The sequence below is a fragment of the Pogona vitticeps genome, chromosome 4, assembly GCF_051106095.1.
Source record: "Pogona vitticeps strain Pit_001003342236 chromosome 4, PviZW2.1, whole genome shotgun sequence".
Classification (NCBI taxonomy): Eukaryota; Metazoa; Chordata; class Lepidosauria; order Squamata; family Agamidae; genus Pogona; species Pogona vitticeps.
In genome coordinates, this window is record NC_135786.1 from 229,285,988 (window position 1) to 229,309,330 (window position 23,343).

The 23,343-nt window shown below is 42.8% G+C and overlaps 1 protein-coding gene across 2 annotated transcripts in view; it reads right to left on the reverse strand.

The window, feature by feature from the left end:
* The window catches only part of ASAP1 (ArfGAP with SH3 domain, ankyrin repeat and PH domain 1), a 145,939-nt gene extending 126,940 nt beyond the window's left edge, over positions 1-18,999 (reverse strand). For both annotated transcript variants that reach the window (XM_072999342.2, XM_072999340.2), the window contains exon 1: positions 18,381-18,999. The gene's annotated coding sequence lies outside the window, so the exon portion shown is untranslated. The remainder of the gene's footprint in view (positions 1-18,380) is intronic.
* Positions 19,000-23,343: the final 4,344 nt, after the last annotated feature.

The following is a 23,343-nucleotide window of genomic DNA, read 5'->3' on the forward strand; positions in this document are numbered from 1 at the left end:
ACTATGGATTGTTCTGAAACAAATAGGTGTGCCTCAGCACTTGATTGTCCTGACCATGGAAAAGATGCTATGGTTAGGACAGAATATGGAGAGACAGAATGGTTCCGGCGAAGGTATCAGACAATGATACATTTTATCTCTTTATCTGTTCGATCTCTGCATAGAAGACATCATATGAATAGCCAGACTGGATTCAGATAAGGAGTGAAAATTGATGGAAGAAACACCAGTAATTTAAGATATGCAGATGATACACTCTTACTAGCAGAAAGCAGCAAGGACTTGAAATGACTTTTGAGTGAAATTGAAAGAAGAAAATGCCAAAGCAGGACTGCAGTTGAACATTAAGAAGATAAAAATCATGATTACAGAAGAACTACACAACTTTAATATTGGCAATGAAGAACTTGATATGGTGAAAGATTTGTATCCCTTGGTTTAAGGCAAGTGCAGCCAAGAAATCAGAAAGAGTCTGAGACTTGGAATGAAGCACTGAAGGAATCAGAAAAGATTATCAAGTGTCAATGGAGACCAAGACCAAGATCATCCACACTCTTGTATTCCTGATCACCATGTATGGATGTGAAAACTGGACAGTAAAGAAAGCTGACAGGGGAAAAATGATATATTTGAAAAACAATGCTGGAGGATTGCTTTATAATAATAATCTTAGCACTGCAGAGCTAAAAGAGAATCTCTGGATCATCGAGTCCAGACCCTCTCAAGGAGACACAGTGGGGAATTGAACTTTTTAGCTTTAACTTTTTAAACCCCTGAGCTATCCAGCATACCCTGGACTCCCAGAAAGGCAAACAGGTGATGAAGCTGAGGCTGTCCTCCTTTGATTACATCATAGAAGGCATGATTTTATAGAAAAGACAATAATGTGGGAAAGGTGGAAGACAGCAGGAAAAGAGGAAGAGCAAATATGAGATGGACTGACTCATTAAAGGAAGCCCCAACACTGAGTTTACAAGAGCTGAGCAGGGCTGTTTTGGATAGGTCATTTTGAAGACCTCTCCTTCATAGGAGAAGTGGTGGCGCTGCGGGTTAAACCGCAGAAGCCTCTGTGCTGCAGGGTCAGAAGACCAGCCGTCGTAAGATCGAATCCACGCAACGGAGTGAGCTCCCGTCGCTGTGTCCCAGCTCCTCGCCAACCTAGCAGTTTGAAAGCATATAAAAATGCGAGTAGATAAATAGGTGCCACCTCGGTGGGAAGGTCACGGCGTTCCGTTCCTAGTGGTGCTGACCACCTGACCACAGAAACTGTCTTCGGACAAATGCTGGCTTTACGGCTTGGAAACGGAGATGAGCACCGTGCCCTAGAGTCGGACACGAGTGGACTAAATGTCAAGGGGAACCTTTACCTTTACCTTCATAGGATCTCCATAAGTCAGAGATGACCTGACAGCATATAACAGCAACAGCAGGGCAAAATTAATTGTCATCTCTACAATTTTCTGTAAAACCACTTGGCCGGTGGCTGCGAAATTTTTGTTTTCCTTGGCTAGGCTTTTAGAATGATATGTATGCTACACTTCATGGGAGGTGTTGCTACTGATTTGGTTACTGCCTCTTGGGTGAGATGAGCAGGGCACCTGCTGGCCCATTCAATTATTAAAAGGAAATGTAACAGAGATACGCATCTCATACAATGCACAGACCTACATGCTCCCAGGGCTTCTTGGATGGTCGTTCCCTTTCATATTTGGGCTGGTGCCTCTATGCGACCGTCCAGCTTCTCATCTTCCCCATCTGCACCAGAGCCTGGTTGTTACCTTGGCGTATACAAGAGGAGGCAGCTCATATTTCATTATATTATATTTTCATCCTTTGTCTCTTCCAATATAGGGACTTATGGCAACTTACAAAATGATAAAGAACAGCCACAGCTAATGCATACGTAGGTGTCGGTATCAGTGTAGGTGTGTGTGTACGTACACACACACACACATCACAGTTAAATATGTTCATATAAAAACAGCTGCCGAATTTAAAAAATTTAAAAGGAAAAGATATACAGTTGTGCCCCGCTGGACAATTACCCCGTATAACGACGAATCTGCTTCACGACGATGTTTTTGCAATCGCTTTTGCAATCACAAAACGATGTTTTAAATGGGTGAATTTCGCTTAGCGATGATCGGTTCCCTGCTTCAGGAACCGATTTTCGCTTTATGATGATCAGCAAACAGCTGATTGTCAGGTCTCAAAATGGCTGCCGGCTTTCAAAATGCCCCCCCCCGCTGTTTTCTAGGATGGATTCCTTGCTATACAGGCACCAAAAATGGCCACCGTATGGAGGATCTTCGCTGGACAAGCAGGTATTCAGCCCATTGGAACACACTGGTTTTCAATGTGTTTCAATGGGTTTTTTCATTTCATTTGACGATGTTTTCGCTCTACAGCGATTTCGCTGGAACAAATTAACATCGTCAAGCAAGGCACCACTGTAGAAGCCCTCAATGTAAAATCACCCTTCCTAAGGAACCAGAGGGTTGTCAAAACCTGCTTAGAAAGAAAGGATTTACCTGCTAGTGGACGGACAACCAAGATGGGCCAACATGGAGTTCCACAGCTTGGGAGGAACCACCAAGAAGACCTTCTCTTGTTTCCTCACCAAACATACCTTTGAGAATCATATAACCGAGAAGAAGGCCCTCTCTGAGATGGCTCATACAGGGAGACACGATCCTCCCCTTAGCCTGAACCTCAACAGCTTAAGGCAAAAGATTCCCCAAAAGATAAAATGGAGGAACACTGTTATTTTCAGTGTTTCTCAATCTAACAAACGCTCTGTTTTTTTCCCCTCTTTGAACACTGATCACAATTGTGAAAAAGAGTCAGAACAATCCAAATAGATCTTTGCAGTGCCAGCCCGTGGGGAGGGGGCCCTCAGGGTGAGGAGTGGAGGAAGAGAATGGCTTGGGACTATAGAGGTCATTGGCCAGTGAAGAGTTAAGGGCTCCCTCCTTTCCCTGAGCAATCAGGCTTTCCACCCCATTCATAATTTTATAAATGTCACACAAGACAAAAGTATGGAAAGAACAAAGACAAAAAGCAGGACTCTGCGATTCAAGTGATGGACCGGAGGGAGAGTCAGCACCACTCAGGAACTAAAGCGCTGAACTCCTGCTGGTGTGCAGAAGGACATTTTGTGCCAAATGATTTTCTAAAAGTATCCTTTGCCAGAAGGTTGCAGTGGAATGTGCTCAGTTTCCTGTGTCTGCCTTTTGCCAACGCGAGGAAAAGTTCTTTCTGCCCAGGGAAATGATACAGTCGCCTGCGTGCATTCAGAGGTTAGGTTTTTTTGAGGGAAGCAACGGATTGCCTCAGCTTGGAACAAATAGATAGGGATCTTCCAGATCATTTCTCAACAAGTGTGCATGCGTGTGCGCATGGGCATGTATGTGAGAGAAAGACAGAAACTTGATCAAAATGAACCTCTGAGTCACTCTTAATTGGGACTGTTGTCTCTGGTTCTGGATGACACCCTTCAGGAAGTAGTTTTGGAAGAGGCAGCCGTGTTAGTCTGTGCAAGCAAAACAATTTATTTGGATTTTGCTTGAAATACAGCTTGGGAAGGTTATATGAGGGCAAGGAAAGTGGCCAAGAGCAAGGAAAAAACAAACAGATTTCAGACTATTTATTTATCCTGCTTAATTTATGTCTCACCTTTCTCTCTTGCAAGATGCAAAGCAGCTCATGACATTTAAGAAAACCTGGCTAATAAATACAGTACATTAAATTAAAATATTAGCGCCTTATGAAATAGAATATCACATGAAAACAAGGACTGGAGTAACATGATTTTGAAATCATTTAAAAACAGCGGTGTGTGTGTGTGTGTGTGTGTGTGTGTGTGTGTGTGTGTGTGTGTGTGTGTGTGTGTGTGTGTGTGTGTGTGTGTGTGTGTGTGTGTGTGTGTGTGTGTGTTAAACAGAGATAGGAAAACTTAGGTGGGGTTTTTTTTTTCAGATTACCCCAGCTAGTGGGGTCTCCCATCCTTTAACATCAAGATCCACTAACTCAAATTGGATGCAAATAATATTACCCCTGGAAGTAAGTGTCTCCAGGAACAAGAATTTCTGCTTAACAGAACTGAATGGAACTCACAATCTTAACACAGAAAAATCTACTGGCATGACATCTTGAAATCTACCAATGCATCCGGATCTAAGTTTTGCTCACTCTCAATCAATAGCATGAAATGCAAGTCCTCTCCATGGTGGCTAATTCTAACAGGAGCCAGTGCGTTGGATGGTAGATCACCTGTGGTAAACTGGTAGACTCATTTTCTTGAAATACTCAGGTGAACGGTTTTATATTAGAGGAGAAAAAAATGGTGACTGGAGCTTAGGAAAATGTTCTTAAAGCAGGAAGCAATGGTGTTGAAGAAGATGCTCTGGATTTCTTGCTCTAAGCAAATGGTTGTATCTTTTTCATGGAATGAAAATCAGCTTTCATTGCAGGCTTCTAAGAATAGCTCCTTTTCTACCAATAGCCCTGCTCAACCAGGAAGCATTATTGCCACATCTTGTGAATTCCACGAACAACGGAAGCTGGTGGTGTACTTCCTTCTCTTTCCCTCATATTTCAATCCCTCACCTGTTATTTATTTTAACGCCCCTGACCTCTGGTGCTGCAGTGAAACAAAATGCCCCCCTTGTGTACCATTCTGTAAATCTGCCCCCCACTGGGTTATCTTCTTACACAGACTAAAAGCAAACAAGCAAACATCAAATAGCGTTTCCTTCTAGGGAAATTGCTTAACAACTCTTATTATTTCCCTTTTTCGAACTGCATCTTCTTTTCTATAGTTTTCAGCTTTGCATATATATATATTGTGACAAATCAGAACACTACACTGCTTACTTGTGTGGTTGCAACACAAGCTGATATAAGGATAATGAATGCTAGATGTTATCTCGTTGGTCTCTTTTCTAATAATCTTCCTAAGCATGGAATCTATTCTTTCTACAACTGTCCTGAAAGCTTTATTTTACTTTCTACCATGACCTCAATATGTCTTTCTTGGGTTGTCATCACTAAACCCTGTTTTTGCACACATGAAATTTCCCAGTCCTCATCTTGTAAATTCTATGGATGTTATGATAGACTGATTGAGTGCCCATTACACAATAGCACAGAGATAAATACTTTGGTACTTTGTGTACCTTGGCTTAATGATCTCCGACACCCTCTCTCTAGATGTCATGCTGGATAAATGCATTGGCAAAGCAGCTACCATGTTCTCTAGACTCACAAAGAGGGTATGGCTTAATAAGAAGCTGACGGCATAGACCAAGATCCCGGTCTATAGAGCCTGTGTCCTGAGCACACTCCTGCACTGCCGTGAGTCCTGGACCCTTTGTGCACGTCAGGAGAGGAAGCTGAACACGTTCCATATGCGTTGTCTCCGACACATTTTTGGTATCACCTGGAAGGCAAAGTTCCAAATAGAGTAGTCCTAGAACGAGCTGGAATTTTTAGCATGTACACATTACTGAAACAGTAATGTCTACGTTGGCTTGGACATGTCGTGAGAATGGCTGATGGTCCGATTCCAAATGATCTCCTGTATGGAGAATTAGTGCAGGGAAGCCGCCCCCGAGGCAGACCACAGCTGTGATACAAGGAGATCTGCAAGTGGGATCTGAAGGCCTTAGGAATGGACCTCAACAGATGGGAAACCTTGACCTCTGAGCGTTCAGCCTGGAGGCAGGCGGTGCATCACAGCCTCTCCCAATTTGAAGAGACACTTGTACAGCAGGCTGAGGCAAAGAGGCAGTCCCGAAACCAGCAAAACCAGGGAGCTGGACAGGGGACAGACTGTATTTGTCTTCAGTGTGGAAGGGATTGTCACTCTCAAATTGGCCTTCTCAGCCACACTAATCGCTGTTCCAAGTCCTCCATTCAGAGCACATGACCACCATCTCTTGAAACTGAAGGAGGCCTAAACGCAATGCAGAGATAAATCTGAAAGTGGAGGTGCTTTTCATGAATATCACAGTAGTCTCTCCCACCTCCCAGAGAGGCCAAAAACAAAGATAAGTGAATAAACAAAAGGTAGATTGCTTAAACCACCTTTTAAAAAAAACTGTTACATTGCAGTTAGTCTTAAAGGTACCACAAGGTGTTTGTCCTCTTTATTATATGCCTGCCTGCCTGCCTGCCTACCTACCTACCTACCTACCTACCTACCTACCTACCTGCCTGCCTGCCTGCCTGCCTGCCTGCCTGCCTGCCTGCCTGCCTGCCTGCCTACCTACCTACCTACCTACCTACCTACCTACCTGCCTGCCTGCCTGCCTGCCTGCCTGCCTGCCTGCCTGCCTGCCTTCCTTCCTTCCTTCCTTCCTTCCTTCCTTCCTTCCTTTTTTTTTTTTTTCTATCCATCCATCCATTCTGGCATGCCAGAATAGGGCTAGGGTCACAGTTGGTAGGTAGAGCAAGCTCTGGCTCAGAAAGTCAGAAGTGGTCAGAACCTTGGACAGAGCAATATGAAATGGTGAATGACACCTGATCTTTCCAATAAAGCCCAAGATCTCCTTGGACACTCACTCCCTGGGTGCTAGGCAGGGCTCAGACTGAGGCCATCATCTGATACACAGATCCTTTGCAGCTGCTCTTGCAACCCTTTTGTGAAGCTGTAGAACAAAGAGAAAGACTCTTGGATCACCCAGAGACGGTTTACCCTGGGACGGTTTGGAGCGCTGCAGGGATCAGACAATGTCTTTGCTAAAGGACACCAGCCTGCCTCCAAAATGTGCCTGCCCACACTTTCCTGGGCCCTGTCAAAAGGCTTTGGCTTTTTTTTCCTTTTTTCTTTTGGTGAGGGCAGGGTTGCTCAGGTGTCAGTGTGTGTATTGGCTGGAACCAATCCAAAGCATACCTTCCTTTTTCCATCTGCAAATGTCGTGAAGTAGCTTAATAATCGAGCCATTTCACAATATCAGTGAAGCTCATTTTTTTGACTATATGTCGACTATTGCTGATGTGCTACTGATGCGGTGCTGGAGGAGACTCTTGAGAGTCCCCTGGACTGCAAGGAGAACAAACCTATCCATTCTAAAGGAAGGACAGATCCTGAAGCTGAGACTCCAATACTTTGACCATCTCATGAGAAGAGAAGACTCCCTGGAAAAGACCCTGATGTTGGGAAAGTGTGACAACAAGAGGAGAAGGGGACGACAGAGGACGAGATGGTTGGACAGTGTCTGTGAAGCAACCAACATGAATTTGACACAACTCTGGGAGGCAGTGGAAGCCAGGAGGGCCTGTCATGCTCTGGTCCATGGGGTCACGAAGAGTCAGACACCACTAAATGACCAAACAAGACTGTTACTGATGTGCTACATCAGTTATAAAGAAAAAGGTTTTTCCCCCTTTACCTCACCTTATAGGCCTGTTGAGAAACTGCCCACAATTGAATCTATGGTGGTGGCTTTGATTGCAGGCAGTTTCTTGACTAATCTTTTAAGAGAATATATGTTTTAGGGATTTTTTATTTTAAAATAACTGGTGCCGTACATTTGCAATAGTTTATTTACAGTTAAAAATATATATTCTTTCTTCACTTCCCCTGCTCTCTGTCAAAGAGAAGTGATTGGTCAATGTCCTCATGAGATTTGCTCATTGAGCCATTTCACAATGTTGGCAGGAGTCATTTTTTGGTGAACGATCAGGCTTGATTAAATCGTTCTAATCAAGCCCAAGCATTTTCAAGTGATCCACATTAGCTCACTTCATGCTGCTAGTGTAGCCGTACCCTCAGCAAGTTTTGTAAACTTTACTAATGTATTATCACACAGTTGGGATTAAGTATGTGTGTCACCATGGAAGCATCATTGTTGTATGGCTTTGAGTTGGTAGGTCACACGGATAGGTGCTGCATAACATGATAGGTGCTGCAAAATATTCCCCAAGTCATAGCCCTATACATTCCTTTATTTTTTTAAAAAAGAAGAAGCAGAAATGTGTAGATAATGTCACAATCTCTGCTATGAGTGGGTTGGAGTTTCTTCTAAAGGCCACATGGCAAGTCAGACCCAGTTATATGCCCTTTATTCAGGCACAGAGCAAGTTGGGGAGACTCCACACAATTCAATGGCAATGACAATTTGAAAATTTGAATGATCACACTGATCTTGGCACAGTGGTTGAACTGCAGTTACAGCGGTCAAGTCTCTGCTGATAATCTGAGTTCAATGCTGGGCTGAGGAAGCCATCTCCGGGTTCACTCAGCCTTCCATTCTTCCGAGGTTGGCAAATTGAGTACCCAACTCAGTGGGGTGAGGTGGAGACAATGCATAATTAAATTGTAAACCACCTAGAGAGAGCTTGAAGTACTATGGGGAGGTAAATGAGCAGCACACATTGCTTTTGCTTTGCTTTGGAAATAAAAATAATTGCAATCTTTGTGTGATTTTTTGTGTGTGTATGGGTGGAATTTGGAGATGCAGTAGGACTCTCAGACTGGATTCTTTCTGCTGAATTCCCTACAAATACGTCCAGGCATTTTTGTGCTAGCCACTATTAGGTTTTTCCTTAAATTCAGCTCTACTGAATTGTTTTTTTCACTCAATTATGTGAAACTTAGTAGATAGCCATATAACTGCAAGACTTTCTAATACATGGGTCTTTTTTTCTGCACGATCATATCTGTGTCCAGAATTCCACTGAAGAATTATGGCACTCTTAAGTTAGTCAGCATAAATTTTAGTGGCAAATTGATGCTAGTTAAGGACCCAGCATGGATATTTGTAGTCCAACGCTGTTTCACACAATTGGTGTGCAACAGGAAACATTCATATTGATTGCTGCTAAATGAGGAGCAATTCACCTCTGAGATTCATGCTGATGTATGTGCGTTTATGGGTGAGGGTAATAGGTTTCTGGACCCGTGATTTATGTTTGATGCTTGTGCACTAAGAATTACTTGCTAAATACAAAACTACCACCAAATCCCAACAAAATGCTTTCAAAAAAAGTGTAACCAGAGAGTACTGCTGGTTGACCAGATTGGAAGTCAAAGGGGTAAGGACAGGAAAGCATAAATTGTCATTGCCTAACAGTCACAGTTCCACACGCAGTGAACAGATTACTAATTAGTACTACTGATGAGTTAGATTCCCCACAGTGCTTTCTTGACAGAGACTGGATTTGATGATCTATCGATTCCCTTCCAGTTCTGCAGTTCTAAGATTATTCCTCTTGTTTAGACACAAATTCCTGTCAAAAAATCTGGGTAAAGCCCATGTTTTAGCAACAAAAAATAGGAGAGAGAAGATGGTGGTATAAATGTTCTGTCTGGAAAAGAGAGTTTTAAAGAGAGAGATGGCATTGAAGGAATTCTTGAAGCCAATCATGAAGTTTGTAAGTATAAAGACTATACTCTGCCTCCAGGACAAGAAGCTGTATGCCTTTGGAAACCAATAAAGGTAAAGGTAAAGGTTCCCCTTGACAATTTTTGTCCAGTCGTGTTCGACTCTAGGGGGCGGTGCTCATCCCCGTTTCCAAGCCATAGAGCCAGCGTTTTGTCCGAAGACAATCTTCCGTGGTCACATGGCCAGTGCGACTTAAACACGGAACGCTGTTACCTTCCCATCGAGGTGGTCCCTATTTATCTACTTGCATTTGCATGCTTTCGAACCGCTAGGTTGGCAGGAGCTGGGACAAGCGACGGGTGCTCACTCCGTTGCGTGGATTCGATCTTACGACTGCTTGGTCTTCTGACCATGCAGCACAGGTTTCTGCGGTTTAGCCCGCAGCGCCACCACGTCCCTTGGTTTGGAAACCAATATGAGGAGGCTTTATTGTCATTATCACATCTTACTTGTATGTTCTCCTGACTGGACCTCCTGACCCCAGGCCTCTTCTATAAGTTTGCAAGGCACTTCTTATGGAGCCATATGGAAGCTGGAAAGATTTATCCTACATATACCAAGGCTCACAGATGTGACAATCCAGAGAAAAAGCTGGATCTCCCACATTGGCTAGCATAGGGTGTGGCCCGAAAAGGAAATACCAAAATACCACCACAGACTCTATTCCCACAGTATCATCAGCCTAAATCAAATCCAGAAGGCCTTGGCATGATCCCCACAAAGCAGTCCTTGCCAGATTTTCTGATCAAAGAAAATCAGATGAGTTCCAGAGATGTTCCACATGCCTGCCAAATGACCCTCTCTGATCATTTGAGATGATTTTTTCCCCCTTTGCCAAGCAATAAATGATTATCCAAGTCAAGTTACTGCCGTGTGAGGCTGGGCTCTACCATGTTTCCATTGCAGGTTTCCGATGGGCTTCTGTCAATGAAAGTGAGGCTGTCTCTCTTCTTGTGAACTTTGAAGCAATCCATTTTCAAGGAAAAGGGATACTCTGTCTGTAGCCCAGTGAACACCTGTGCTTGCACAGTCTCATAGCCCTTCGCTCAGACTACCTATGGGGATATCAGCCTTGGTCATTTATTCCTTGGTTTGCATGAAAAACTGCAGCTCATAATGAATCTAAGAATATTTTCCCTGCAGTGTATCTGCACTTTGTGGTAAGTTGGGCTCAGTGTTTAATTAATTAGTACATGAATGCCCTGGCACCAAGCTGACTTAGACGATGCAAGAAGGTGCGTAACTCATTGGTAGAAGACACCCTTTACGTGCTAAAGATAAGAGAGATTACTATTTTAGTTCCTTTTTGCAAATTTCTGCACGACTGAGATAGAAAGCATTTGAGATTTAAAGTGTCTGTATGTGGAAGACACTGAAACAGATATATCCGTCCAGATCCAGGCCTTTGAGCGTCAACTCTTAAAAATCTGGGTTTTTAATCGCTGCGTTTTCAGTTAAGTGCCGAATTATGGTTGCCACTTTTCATTCCGTTGAGAGGCTCTTCTGGTTTAAACAGCAGGCAGATTTAGCATGGTTTTCTGTATGCCAGGGTTTTCATTGAATCTGGGTATTGCATTTTTTTGGCTGAATTTTGTTTCTGCTCGAGTAGGAGAGAACTTTTGAGCAGAGCCCTGAGGGTATACGTTAAATGTTCCTTCAAGGTCATGTGCGACCAAAAGGTGTATGTGTGTTTTTTTAAAAGTAAACAAAGGGTTTGATCTCTCTATTTAAGGGAGAAGAGTTACACGATAATTATGCCAACCAAATGATGTGAGGCTTGGGGTGGCGCCCATCCAAAGATTGGAGGGTGGGGCTTAGATGGGTGCAGAAGGTCACGAAGAGCATGATGCAATACAGAACCATCAACACAGTTATAATGGAGGGGCCAGCCCAGGACTTCCGCCCTCTTTTTTTTTCTTTGCTCACGCAAGCAGTGACAAGTCTGAGGAGGGGATGTTCCTGCTTGTGTGTAACCCCCCAAAAGCCCTGGAGAAGCTAATAGAGTTCACATATAAAGCCAATATGTGGGCAGGGTCCCTCTCTGCCAACAGGCTACCTTTCAGGAAACTGAGTGGACATTTTTATGGGGGAGCTAAAGCCCCAGACATGAATTTGACCCAACTCCGGGAGGCAGTGGAAGACAGGAGGGCCTGGCATGCTGTGGTCCATGGGGTCACAAAGAGTCGGACACGACTTAATGACTAAACAACAACAACAAAGGAATTCTAGCTGAGACAATTCCAACAGTCTTCTGGGGGTTGCTACAAAAATGAAATACAATCCCATGCCTAGAGGCTCTGCGATAGATTTGTTCTGAACAGGGGGAGAGGGGTTGCAGTCTTCCCTCAGCCATGACACTTATTGGATGGTCCTCCTGTGGACAGCTGGTTGGTCTCTGGAAGAACACAACGATCATCTAGACCAACCTTTTTCAACTCGTGATCCCCCCCTTTTATAATAGCCATGAAACCTGCGACCACACACACCCCGGCCACATTTGCGTAAAAAGACATTTTTAATAGAGTCAGGTGATCCCATCTCAGGAAGTAGGGGCATCTTTCTGCCCCAAACAAACTGTTTCTCATACATATGCACACATGCTAACTTTAATATATGGCTCTGAAAGGTCAAGGAAGAAATTATTTAACATGAGCCGCAACATATACAGGGTGACCCGCGACCTCCCAAAAACACTTTGCACCCCCTTTGGGGGTCACAACCCCAAGATTGGGAAATGCTGATCTACATGCTCTGTTGGTCTGATCCATCACAGCTTTTCCTGTGGGAAAAAAAAATGTGTGTTATGTCCCATCAGGTTAATTCCAACTCATGGTGCTTCTAGTAGGGGTTTCTCTGAGTTTTTCTAGAGAGAGAGAGTTTCCATAACTGAGTAGGGATTTGAACTCAGGTCTCCTCAGTCCTAATGCAGCATTCTATCTGCTGGCTCTTTATGATAAAATAGAGCTGGGGAAATCACATGTTTTGTCCTGAATTCCTTAGAGAAAAGACAGACCAAAAAAGGCGTCATTCTTAAATGACCTTATAATCCTCTTCCAGTACCAGATTCAGCTGCTGAGGCCTGATAGGATTGTAGCCAAAATGGGAGGTCAGAATCTCTCAGGCTCAATTTCCTTGATTTTTCCCAAACTCCACAAACATTTTCTTCATTGCCTTGTTCTGTATCAGCTCGTGAGACTACATTTCCTTTCAGAACTGTCATCCACGCCCGTTTCATGCCTTGTTTCTAATATGAGCATTTATTTTAATTTTACCTAATTAACATAATGTTTCACTTTTGATTGAAGCATTTGTTTTTGATTGTGCACATTTTAGTTGTTTGCATATTAAAAACGCACTGTCGGCACAGCTTATTTGTGGCAGAGTGTCAAATTTCTGAAAAGATTCTCTTTTTGCTACACAGTAGAAGTACAGAAACTCACTCAGGAGAATAGTTATAAGTCCCCAGAGGCTACTTTAACTGCCACTTTATGTCTCAATAATTCACTCTGAGACACTTGTAGGAGAAAGAATAAAACAAATTCCTTTACTTATTTGACCCAACTCCAGGAGGCAGTGGAAGACAGAAGGGCCTGGCGTGCTCTGGTCCATGGGGTTATGAAGAATCTGACATGACTTATCGACTAATCAACAACAATATGTATGCTCCATAATATTAAAAATCTCTTAACCTTTTCATGGGGAAATGCCTGAAAGACATTAGTGACTTGGATAATTATTCGTTTCATGAGGCATCTTTTGGCTCTGCCATCTATAATGGAAAGCCATGCATGCTGTCATCATATTATTCCTGGGGTTGAGACCCTAACTGTGTGTCCATGTGTGGGGAGTCTATGTGGCAAAAATGGACTCTTCTACATCTTTACCAAGAGCTTCAGCAAGACTAAACAAGAGTGATGTATGAATCTCCAGTGACACTCTGTCAAATATGAGTCCTGGTTTTCCGTATCTGACATGCTGGCTGCTCTTTTTAGGAACAACCACGGCAGGGATACAAGTCTGTGGAAAGGAAAATGGCTTAAATTTGGATGTCACGTTTCACCCTGCTCTTTGGCTCCGAGGAATCACATGGGAAATCACCGGAAGTAAAACCAGGCTTAGATGTTAAAGCTAAATCTAGAACTCTGCCCCCCTCCTCCATGTATCACCTTGTGTGATTGTCTTAGAAAAGTGAGTGTCAGAAATACAGAATCAGGTATAAAAAGTGCAGAGGTGGAAGTGCTAAATCAAGCAAGCAAGCGAGCAATCCAGAGGTCTGCTGTTAAAGAATTAGCTGCTTCGAGCAAATTAAGACGTCAAATGTTGAAAGCATGCTTTCATTCCCTGTTTCTTAGCTCTCCTCCTCCTCCTCCTTCTAGGCTTGGCTGGTTACAGTGATGTGCATAAAAGTCACAATTCATGATATTTCTCCTCCACACCAATCTTAATAGCCTCGTCAAGATTCTCCAGACCTAAGTGTTCTCACCAGGTAAGAAAAGCTACTTTTTGGACTATACGTCCCAGAATCCCCAGCCAGCATGCCTTTTCTTAATTCTTGTTTAGGTATTCCTTATGCTGGGCCAACCTGGGTAGCTCCTGGTCAGGATGACTATAGATTACTCCCAGATCAAAGGCTCTGCATATCTATTAGCAGAGAACATGTGAGAAAGGGTGGCGTTCCCCTCTATTCTGGCCGGCAGGCACCCTGTAGGCAAGCTATTGCCCATGTGTTGGGCTAGGTAATTCCCTTGATCTGTTCCAGCATTACTCTTCTTATCTTCTAGATCCCTGGCTCCTCATCCCCAGCCTCAGGTGTGAACAACTCACAAACTGTCCTAGTCTTGGGGCCATATTGTTTCAAAGATTTCTGCTGCTGGAGTTCCAAAATGGAATTGATCTGGAGTTCAGGAGACCACCGCTTAGTGGGAGACCACAGGGTTTTAAAGCAAACAGTCCCAGCTTTAATCCCTCGGCTCTCACATGAAGAGAGATCCAGTAGAATCCCCACCAATCAGAGCAGCTGGACAAATAGTCTCCATTAGTATAAGGCAGCTTCTGATTTTTCTCTTTATGCCTCCATCAGTTGTGTAGGGTTTAGTCAGGTTTTTGTTTATTCCGATTCTTTTCGTCTAACCCCCTTGTCTGTTGATTAGTTTGACTAGCTTTCCCACTGTGGTGTTAAGCACTGGCTAAAATCCTGTTGCTTAGCATAGTGAATATCACTATAGTGAGACGGAGAAGAGAATACCACACAGTGGCCAAAATCCTGTTGCTTATTGCAGTAAGTAGCACTAGAGTAGGTTCATTGAAGCAATGGGAATTTAGTGAATTAACTCCTCCATAGGTTCCATTTATTCAACTGGGTCTATTCTAATTGTTTTTACTATACTAAAGTAAGTCACAGTTAGAATAAGGTCTTTTGAATCAATGGACCATACAAGCAAATGATTCAATGGGCCACATAAGCAATGGTCCATTGAATCAGTGGACTTGATTCAGCAAATCCCCAGGATTCATTGGGCCTACTTGAGTCTGATCCACTACTCTAAATAACAGGGTGTTGGTGCCTCTGTTCTAGTACTATTTACTAAGTTAAGCAACATGATTTTAGCCTTTGTTTTAATACCGCAGTGGGAAGGCTAGTCAAACTAACCAAGGGACAAGGTAGTTAAATGAAAAGAATCGGAATAGACAAAGATCAACCACCTGACTAAATGCTACACAATTGACATAATGTTTCTTCCTTCTCCTTCATCCAATGTTTGCACAGGATCCTGTTTCTCTTTTGCCTTTGGTCTCCTACCTGTTTTGCCTGTAAGCCTCTCCTTGTGGGACAGTAGTTAAATTGCAGTACTGCACTCAAAACTCTGTTCGTGATCTGGGTTCAGTTCAAGGTAGCCAGCTCAAGGTTCACTCAGCCTTCCATCCTTCTGAGGTTGGTAAATTGAGTACCCAGCTTGCTAGGGTTAGGGGGCAATGTGTAGTCTGCATAATTAAATTGTAAAGCATCCAGAGAGTGCTGTAAGTGCTATGGGGCAGTATATAAGCAGTACACTTTGCTTTACCGTCTTTCCCAGCACTAATCCCTAATTCTTGGGACTTTTTCTCAGCCTTGAGTCTTCCCCACAACACTTCTTCACAAGATTATACCTCTCTGGTTTCTAGGGATTTGTCAGGGTTTTTTCTTTCCTTCCTAAGCAAACTGATCATGTTTGTTTCTTCACAAACGTCGGATGCCGGACCCTCCAAAACTCTATTCCTTCAGTGGCTGGAATGTTCATAACATATTTATTTAAGATATCCAGTGTTGACGTTTTCTGAAAAGTAGAGATGGATGCATTTTTAAAGCGAGTTTGAGATGCTTTCAATATTGCAGTTGAGGAGAGGGGAAAAGGTCAAGTAGAAAGAAATGATGTTGAAAATGTACATAAATCATGCTGCAGGGCATGTGTACCATCAGATCCTTAAACACCAAGATGAGCCCAGATGAGCCAAAACTGAACAGATTTTGAGGTTTATTTACTCTCCTGCCCAAGTCTGTCTATCCTAACTAAACAGGTTACCATATCCTATCTACGTATAAACCTTACAAAGTTATAATCCATAAATATAATCTATAATCTGAGGAACATCTCATAACCAGAGCTAAGAATGCCTTCTACCTCATCCTAAGAATGCTTAGCCTTAAATCCAGCCGAGTCCGTTGGGGCCTAGATTAAAAATATGGAATAAATAATAATAATAATTGTGTGCTACCAAGTTGATTCTGATGTATGATGACCCTTTCCAGGATTTTCAAGGTAGAATGCTCAGAAGTGGTTTACCATTCCCTTCTTCTGAGGGCACCCTGGGACTGTAAAGCTTGCCTAAGGCAACAGAGGCTGGCTTTTCTCTCAGGAGGTACAGTGGGGAATTGAACTCCCAACCTCTGGCTCCACAGCCAGATACCTAAAATATTGAGCTAGCCAGCCAGCCAGATCAAAATACTGGATGCATTTTCAAACCCTTCCATTATCTCTCTGGATCCTCTCTTCCTCAGCTTACTTTGATAATCCATAGAGTTCCCTTTCCAGCTTGCAATTTTAAGATGGTAATGATGATGATGAAAAAGTTTTAGTTGTTTCGAAGTGTTTAAAGTGTATCAGTTTTTCTTCATTGGATTTTATTGATTCTACAAATCCCCGAGATTTGTTGATCGAAGATAGGCTACAAATAAACAAATCAAGGAAGGCAATCAATTTCATCTTGACAATTGCTAGCTTGTCGGTTTTGCTAGTAAGGAAAAGTGAGGTACGTGCACAGCGGGATTCATGTCTCTTGACCATATTATCAAAACCTTCCCAAATTCCTGTCAGGTTTATCACAGAAAAGATAGGCAGAGGATAATGGGGCTGGGTATAGTGACAAGACTGACGCAATGAGTCTCACCACACGTCTGTCCCAGAGGAGAGACCAAAATGTGGGAAAAATACACCCTCTTCCAAATACATAGGTGGCTTCTGCCCAAAGCAACGGGCAGACACCTAAAATTTTGGAATGAGATGTTCCCCTCTTTGAATATATACCCAACTCTACCAAAAAAGCCCCAAAACTTAATAGATGGTGGTCTGAAATCTATTTCAGATAAAGTTTATCCATTCAGAGGTGAAACAAAAAAACCCAGATTATGTGTAATTTTGAATCTGACTTCTTTGTGTCTTCTTCCCAAGCAAATGTGACTTCAGGGTTTATTCTCTTACTGTTTTCCTACACTGACAATGGGAGAGTGCAACTGAAGTCACATTTTAAGGGTGCAGGAACTCCTGTGAAATTCCCCGGAACTTATTTCTGGGTAAGCGTTTCTGTAAGTGCCATACATGACATCTGTCATTCCATCTTTAGGTCGCATCGGACAGTGGCCTTAGTCTGGAATGTAACAGTGGATGGAAAATGGAAGGCCCTTTTAGCTGAATACACATTCTTGCCATTGTAAACTGTACATCTAGATTATAGACACTAGAAATACTGGGGGGGGGGGGATGGGGAATTAGCACTGCAGTTGAAAGCAGTCTGATTTTTAACTATCTGGACTAAAATACAGATAGTTATTATGCAGGGATCTAAGTCCTTTGCACTAAATTTAGATCATTAATTCTCAGAAACAGCCCTAACAGGAGGGGTGGCATGTAATCCGCCAATACATTAAAATGATTTTTGAAAAATGAAATTGATCAAGGAAAAAAAATTGAGACCAGCTGATTGTTTCCATAATTATTGTACTAAAAACACAGACTCTTTATCTCTGCAGCCAGAAGTAACTTGAAGCCAATTTTTTTTCCTTCACAGTTTTATTGCGGTTATGTCTCAGCAGGAAAATACAAAACTAAACTACCGTACTTTGCCCCTTGGATTTGCTCTGGTTCTTCCACTTCACTCAGAGATATTTGAAAAGAAAGAAAGAAAGAAAGAAAGAAAGAAAGAAAGAAAGAAAGAAAGAAAGAAAGAAAGAAAGAAAAAGATTGCATTGTCCTGCATTTTTAAAACTAACCTGATGAATCAGATCTCCAACAGGCCTTCAAAGTATGCAAAATAGCATACTAGCATAATGATCGGGTTATTTTTGAATGGGAGGGAAAAAATTCATTCAGCTTGAATGCTAGCTTTCTGCCAATACCAAGGCAATGGAGTTGAACATGTGGTTTTCCTACAAACCCACTTCTGTAAAAATGTGCTCACAGGAGCAGTTCTTTAAGATGAATGGGATTTCCACCCCCGGCTAAGGCTTACGGATGCACAGAATCAGATCTTTCTGATGTTGCCCACATAATGTTCAACACCAGCATTGTGCAATGAAAAGGGTGCATTTAGAGGCCCTTGTCATAGGAACTAATCAACACAGCAGAACAACTATTTCACTATCTGTGATTTTCATATCTTGACTTACACAACACAGCCCAAATTGGCATGGGTAGTTCCCCCCTCTTTGATGAATCATCTTTTAAAAGTAGCACTTACCAAGACTTGTCCAGTTTGAGCTTCTGTGCCAGAAATGTCCACCAAAACGAAGGCCATCATTCCATTAAAAAAAAAAGTTTAAAAAAGAAGGAAAATCAAAACTACCTTCCCGCAGGCATCTGGAGAAAAAAGACCATTTTGCAACAAGGATAAATCCCAAGGGTGTTTTGTGCTATTATTCGCTTGCTGGTTTAAAAGGAAAGAACATCCAAAGTCCAATAATCCACAAATATTTTCTGGGACGTTAGACGTTCTGACTTGTATCCATAAAAGTCCTGGCGAATAAGGAGACCCAAATACAATAGGAAAGGGATCAGGAAGGAAAATCTCTCCATGTGAGAAAAAAAAGGAGGAGGGGGAAGGAGGCCACTCACTGGAGACTCCTTGAACTGATAGAAGAGATTTCAGGAAATCCAAACACTTAAACAGGAAATCTGAACGCTGGATAAACATTCCATAATCTCCAATGTTAACATGCAACCTCTTGGGTTAACCCTTCCCTTGCTCTGGGCTGGATGTGAAACTCATCAGTTGGACATGCTTTTGTGTAACTGGATCTCTCTGATATTTCAAATGCACCACTTGCATGTGTTTCTATGCATGACACTACCCAGAAAGCATTCCTTCCCCACCCCCTCCTTTCTCTGCAAATTTACCAACATCTGGTTTGAAAGCTTTCGTTGCCCCATTGTTCTCAAATTTCTACCTGGCGACGTTCTAGTTAAAATGGTGACAATCTTCTGCGGTTAATATTTTCCGCGGGAAAAACATGTCGGACATGCAGCAGAAACAAAGAATTCTCGCAGACCTTTTAGTTATGTTTGCCTTACTTCCCCGGCACCCAGTCTCCCCAGCCAAGGGCTCATTTTTGCTCAAGTTTTCATTTAATGTCTCCTTGCTCCTGCCATTGCCTTCTGCCCTAGCTTCTCCTTTGCACAGCCTAAAATATTAATTTCAGGCTATCATTTGTTTATTCATTTTATTATCCTTTCGGCCCTTTCTTTTCTGTTTGGTAAAAAGGAGACAGTGAGAAGAGTTTCAGAAATCAAGCAGAGAAGCCAGAGAAACACAGACACAGACACAGACATATACACAGAAACACACACACACACACACACACACACACACACACGCACGCGCGCGCACGCACGCACACACACACACACACACACACACAGAGAGAGAGAGAGAGAGAGAGAGAGAGAGAGATTCATCTTTTTTTAAAAAAATAACTCGCTTCCTAAAGATTCAGAAAGGTAAATAAGGCTTTTATTTTTATGCTCTCAAAAGCCTAGTCTCCAGTTGTAAGAGTAAAAATGAAATTAGGTTAAATTAAAGCGATTTTTGCCCAGTGAATTTTAATGCCTGAATGTCAAATTGGGCATTGAACCAAGAAAGCTGTGATTAATCACCTGTAAATATTTTTAATGTATTGATTTAATGACATACAGCCTAATTCATGCTCAAATGATATGTTATGCCAGGACATTAATGTCTGACTTCCGAGTTTAAAAGAATGAAATGCAGCCTAAGGGCCTGGGTAGCTGGCATATCGATCGATATATACAGCTCACTGTTGGTATGATTTGGTTCAAACCAAAGGATGGTGCCCACCCTTGTTTCTACTTAGATTGATCCATCCTGCCACTTTAAGAGCTGTTGCACACCTTTCTGGCACAGCAGTAGGGCATGCATTCTTTTTTGGTAGGATTCAGTATGGTCCTACTGATCCTGTCTTGTAGCCTGTGTGGATAGTTATTTTGCACCCAAACGAAGTTATGGGTGGTGTTATCAGAGGTGACAACTCTGTGACATAATAGGTGAGTTGTGACATTAAAAAGAATGATGGAGACATCATCCTCATTTTCAACATCTTTTAAAAAAAATATTCCCCTAACTGGTACAAAATAAAAAGCCACGAGATTAAAAGACGCCTGCTTCTTGGGAGGAAAGCGATGACAAACCTCAACAGCATCTTAAAAAGCAGAGACATCACCTTGCCAACAAAGGTCCGCATAGTCAAAGCAATGATTTTTCCGGTAGTGATGTATGGAAGTGAGAGGTGGACCATAAAGAAGGCTGACCGCTGAAGAATTTAAGTTTTTGAATTGTGGTGCTGGAGGAGACTCTTGAGAATCCCCTGGACTGCAAGGAGATCAAGCCTATCTGTTCTGAAGGAAATCAACCCTGAGTGCTCTCTGGAAGGACAGATCCTGAATCTGAGGCTCCAATACTGTACTTTGGCCATCTGATGAGAAGAGAAGACTCCCTGGAAAAGACCCTGATGTTGGGAAAGTGTGAAGGCAAGAGGAGAAGGGGATGACAGAAGACGAGATGGTTGGACAGTGTCTCCGAAGCTGCCAACATGAATTTGACTCAACTCCGGGAGGCAGTGGAAGACAAGAGGGCCTGCCGTGCTCTGGTCCATGGGGTCACGAAGAGTCGGACATGACTTAACGACCCATTAAGGAAACAACTTGGCCTTAAAAAAAATCAGTCTCATCCAGGTCCCTGAGAACTCAGCCAATCGTGTAAGGGGATGATAGAAGGTGCACTAAAATATAGTGGAGAACGTCAGATCAGAAAAGCTTCTACTATCAGGACTAGATAGCTGAGCGGTTTAGGCATCTGGTTGCGGAGCCAGAGGTTGGGAGTTTGATTCTCCACTGAGCCTCCTTGAAGGGGCTGGACTCGATTCCTATGGAGTACTTTCCAATTCTGCAGTTCTAAGATGGCGATGATGAATACTAGTCCGGGGAGGAGGCTGTTATTTGTTTATTTTGTCCAGAGAGCTTCAAAAATAGCTCACCCTTCCTTTAGGAATGTAGGGCCCGTGGTAGTGGGGCGACACACACTGACTGATTGTTTTTTCTGCTGCCTATACCAGGCTCCCTGGCTTTTCAAAACTATACGTGTTCCATCCAGTGCTACCAGACTGTAGCAGCCATCCTGCTGTGCAGAGCAATGGTGCGTAATAGTTCAGGAGCAGAAGCAGAAAAAGGAAGTGTCAAAGGAAACAGCAGGATATTTAACACAATTATTCAGAAATGAAATGTATCTAATCCTCTTACATTGAGTCGTGTGCTTTTGCTTGCATTGGGGGAAGCTGAACATTTAATGGAGAGAAATACACAGTGTTTTACTAGAAAATTAGATTCATCATGGAACTATGGATGCTAGCTGTTTGGTTGATTTTAAACTGGTCAAAATGTTCCAGCTTTTAACGTTTTAATTTTTTTTTTTTAAAAAAAAAATCATGGGTGATTTGTGTGGGGTTTGCATATTTAAGATTAACAGTACTGCAAAGAAATGTTAAATGTCAATTGGACTAACATCTCAGGGGTCACTGACTAGGAAAACTCAAAACGGAACCTCTATAGGGGGAATGTTTCTCTTATCTATCTATCTATCTATCTATCTATCTATCTATCTATCTATCTATCTATCTATCTATCTATCTATCTATCTATCTATCTATCTATCTATCTATCTATCTATCCATTTATTTATTTATTTATTTATTTATTTATTTATTTATTTATTTATTTATTTATGCCCCGCTTATCTAGTCGAACGACCACTCTAGGTGGCTTCCAACATACGTAACACAACGTATAAAATGTAACAACATATTTATACATCAGTATACAGATTATTCAAGATGAAAAGAAAAAAGGAAAAAAATACCAGAAAAAAAAGAAAGAAAAAAGAGAGAATCAGGTATTAACTGGAGGGAAGGCCTACGTAAACATCCAAGTTTTCAATTGAATTTTTAAAATGCCCAACGAAGGGGCCGCACGACTCTCTGGAGGAAGATTATTCCAGAGGTGAGGAGCCACCGCAAAGAAGGCCTGGTTTCTTGTTTTTTCCTTCTGGGCCTCCGTTGGCGTCAGGCTCCTCAGCCTCACCTCCAGACCCTCCAGAGGAACCTGAACTCACCCAGGCAACTGGGAATATATATATTCCCAGTTGCCTGGGTGAGTTCAGGTTCCTCTGGAAGGTCTTCTTCCACATGGAAGCCCTTTTGTCTTCCCAGAATCCCTTCGCCTCTTCCTTTTCTATTATGTCTGGGAGAAGGTCTCCTGTCTTGACCCCTTGCTCCACTCTCTCCCTCTCCTCTCCTGGTGGTTTCTCCCCAATCTCAGCATTCAATATTGACCTTATCTCCTTATGTTCCCATGGATCTTCCCTTCCCTTCTCCTCCTGGCTCAGGTTCTCAACTGACAATTCCAGGGCTTCTGCCTAGGTTCCCCACTCTAGCAATCTAGGTTCTCTGTCCTGGCACCCAATGAGCCCAGAAGGAGTCTCCGAGGTCTACAGGGAAGCTTAAAATCTCACATGCCCCAGTGCCAGGAAGAAGAGACGGCCTGCCCATTGACACACCTGTCATCCTCCTCACTCAGGGACAGCCCTAACATTGGCCAAACAGAAGCAATGGCTTCGCGAAGGATCTAACGGTTGTTGTGGGTTTTTCGGGCTCTTTGGCCGTGTTCTGAAGGGTGTTCTTCCTAATGTTTCCCCAGTCTCTGTGGCCGGCATCTTCAGAGGACAGGTGTAGCACACTGTGCTCTGGTGCAGTTAGTTGGAGAGCTGAGTATTTATAGGAAGAACAACCTTGAGAACACGGCCAAAGAACCCTAAAAACCTACAACAACCAGAAGCAATGGCCTCGTGGGGCAGGAGAGTCTGCCATAATGCAGATACTTCTGCTTCTTTCCTGGCCTCGATCTTTTGTTCTGTGCTATCCATCTTGTTTCAGTGGTGATGGCTGCCTTCTTCAGTAAGGCCAGATCACATACGTGTGTGTGTGTGTTTGTGTGTGTGTGTGTGTGTGTGTGTGTGTGTGTGTGTACAGGTTTTTGGAAGTGACTGAATGCAAGTAAGCTCACCTTCAAGAAGATGCACATCTTTGCATGAGACAGAGGAGAGAGAAAGAGAGGCACTCCTCAGGTTTCCAAGGCTG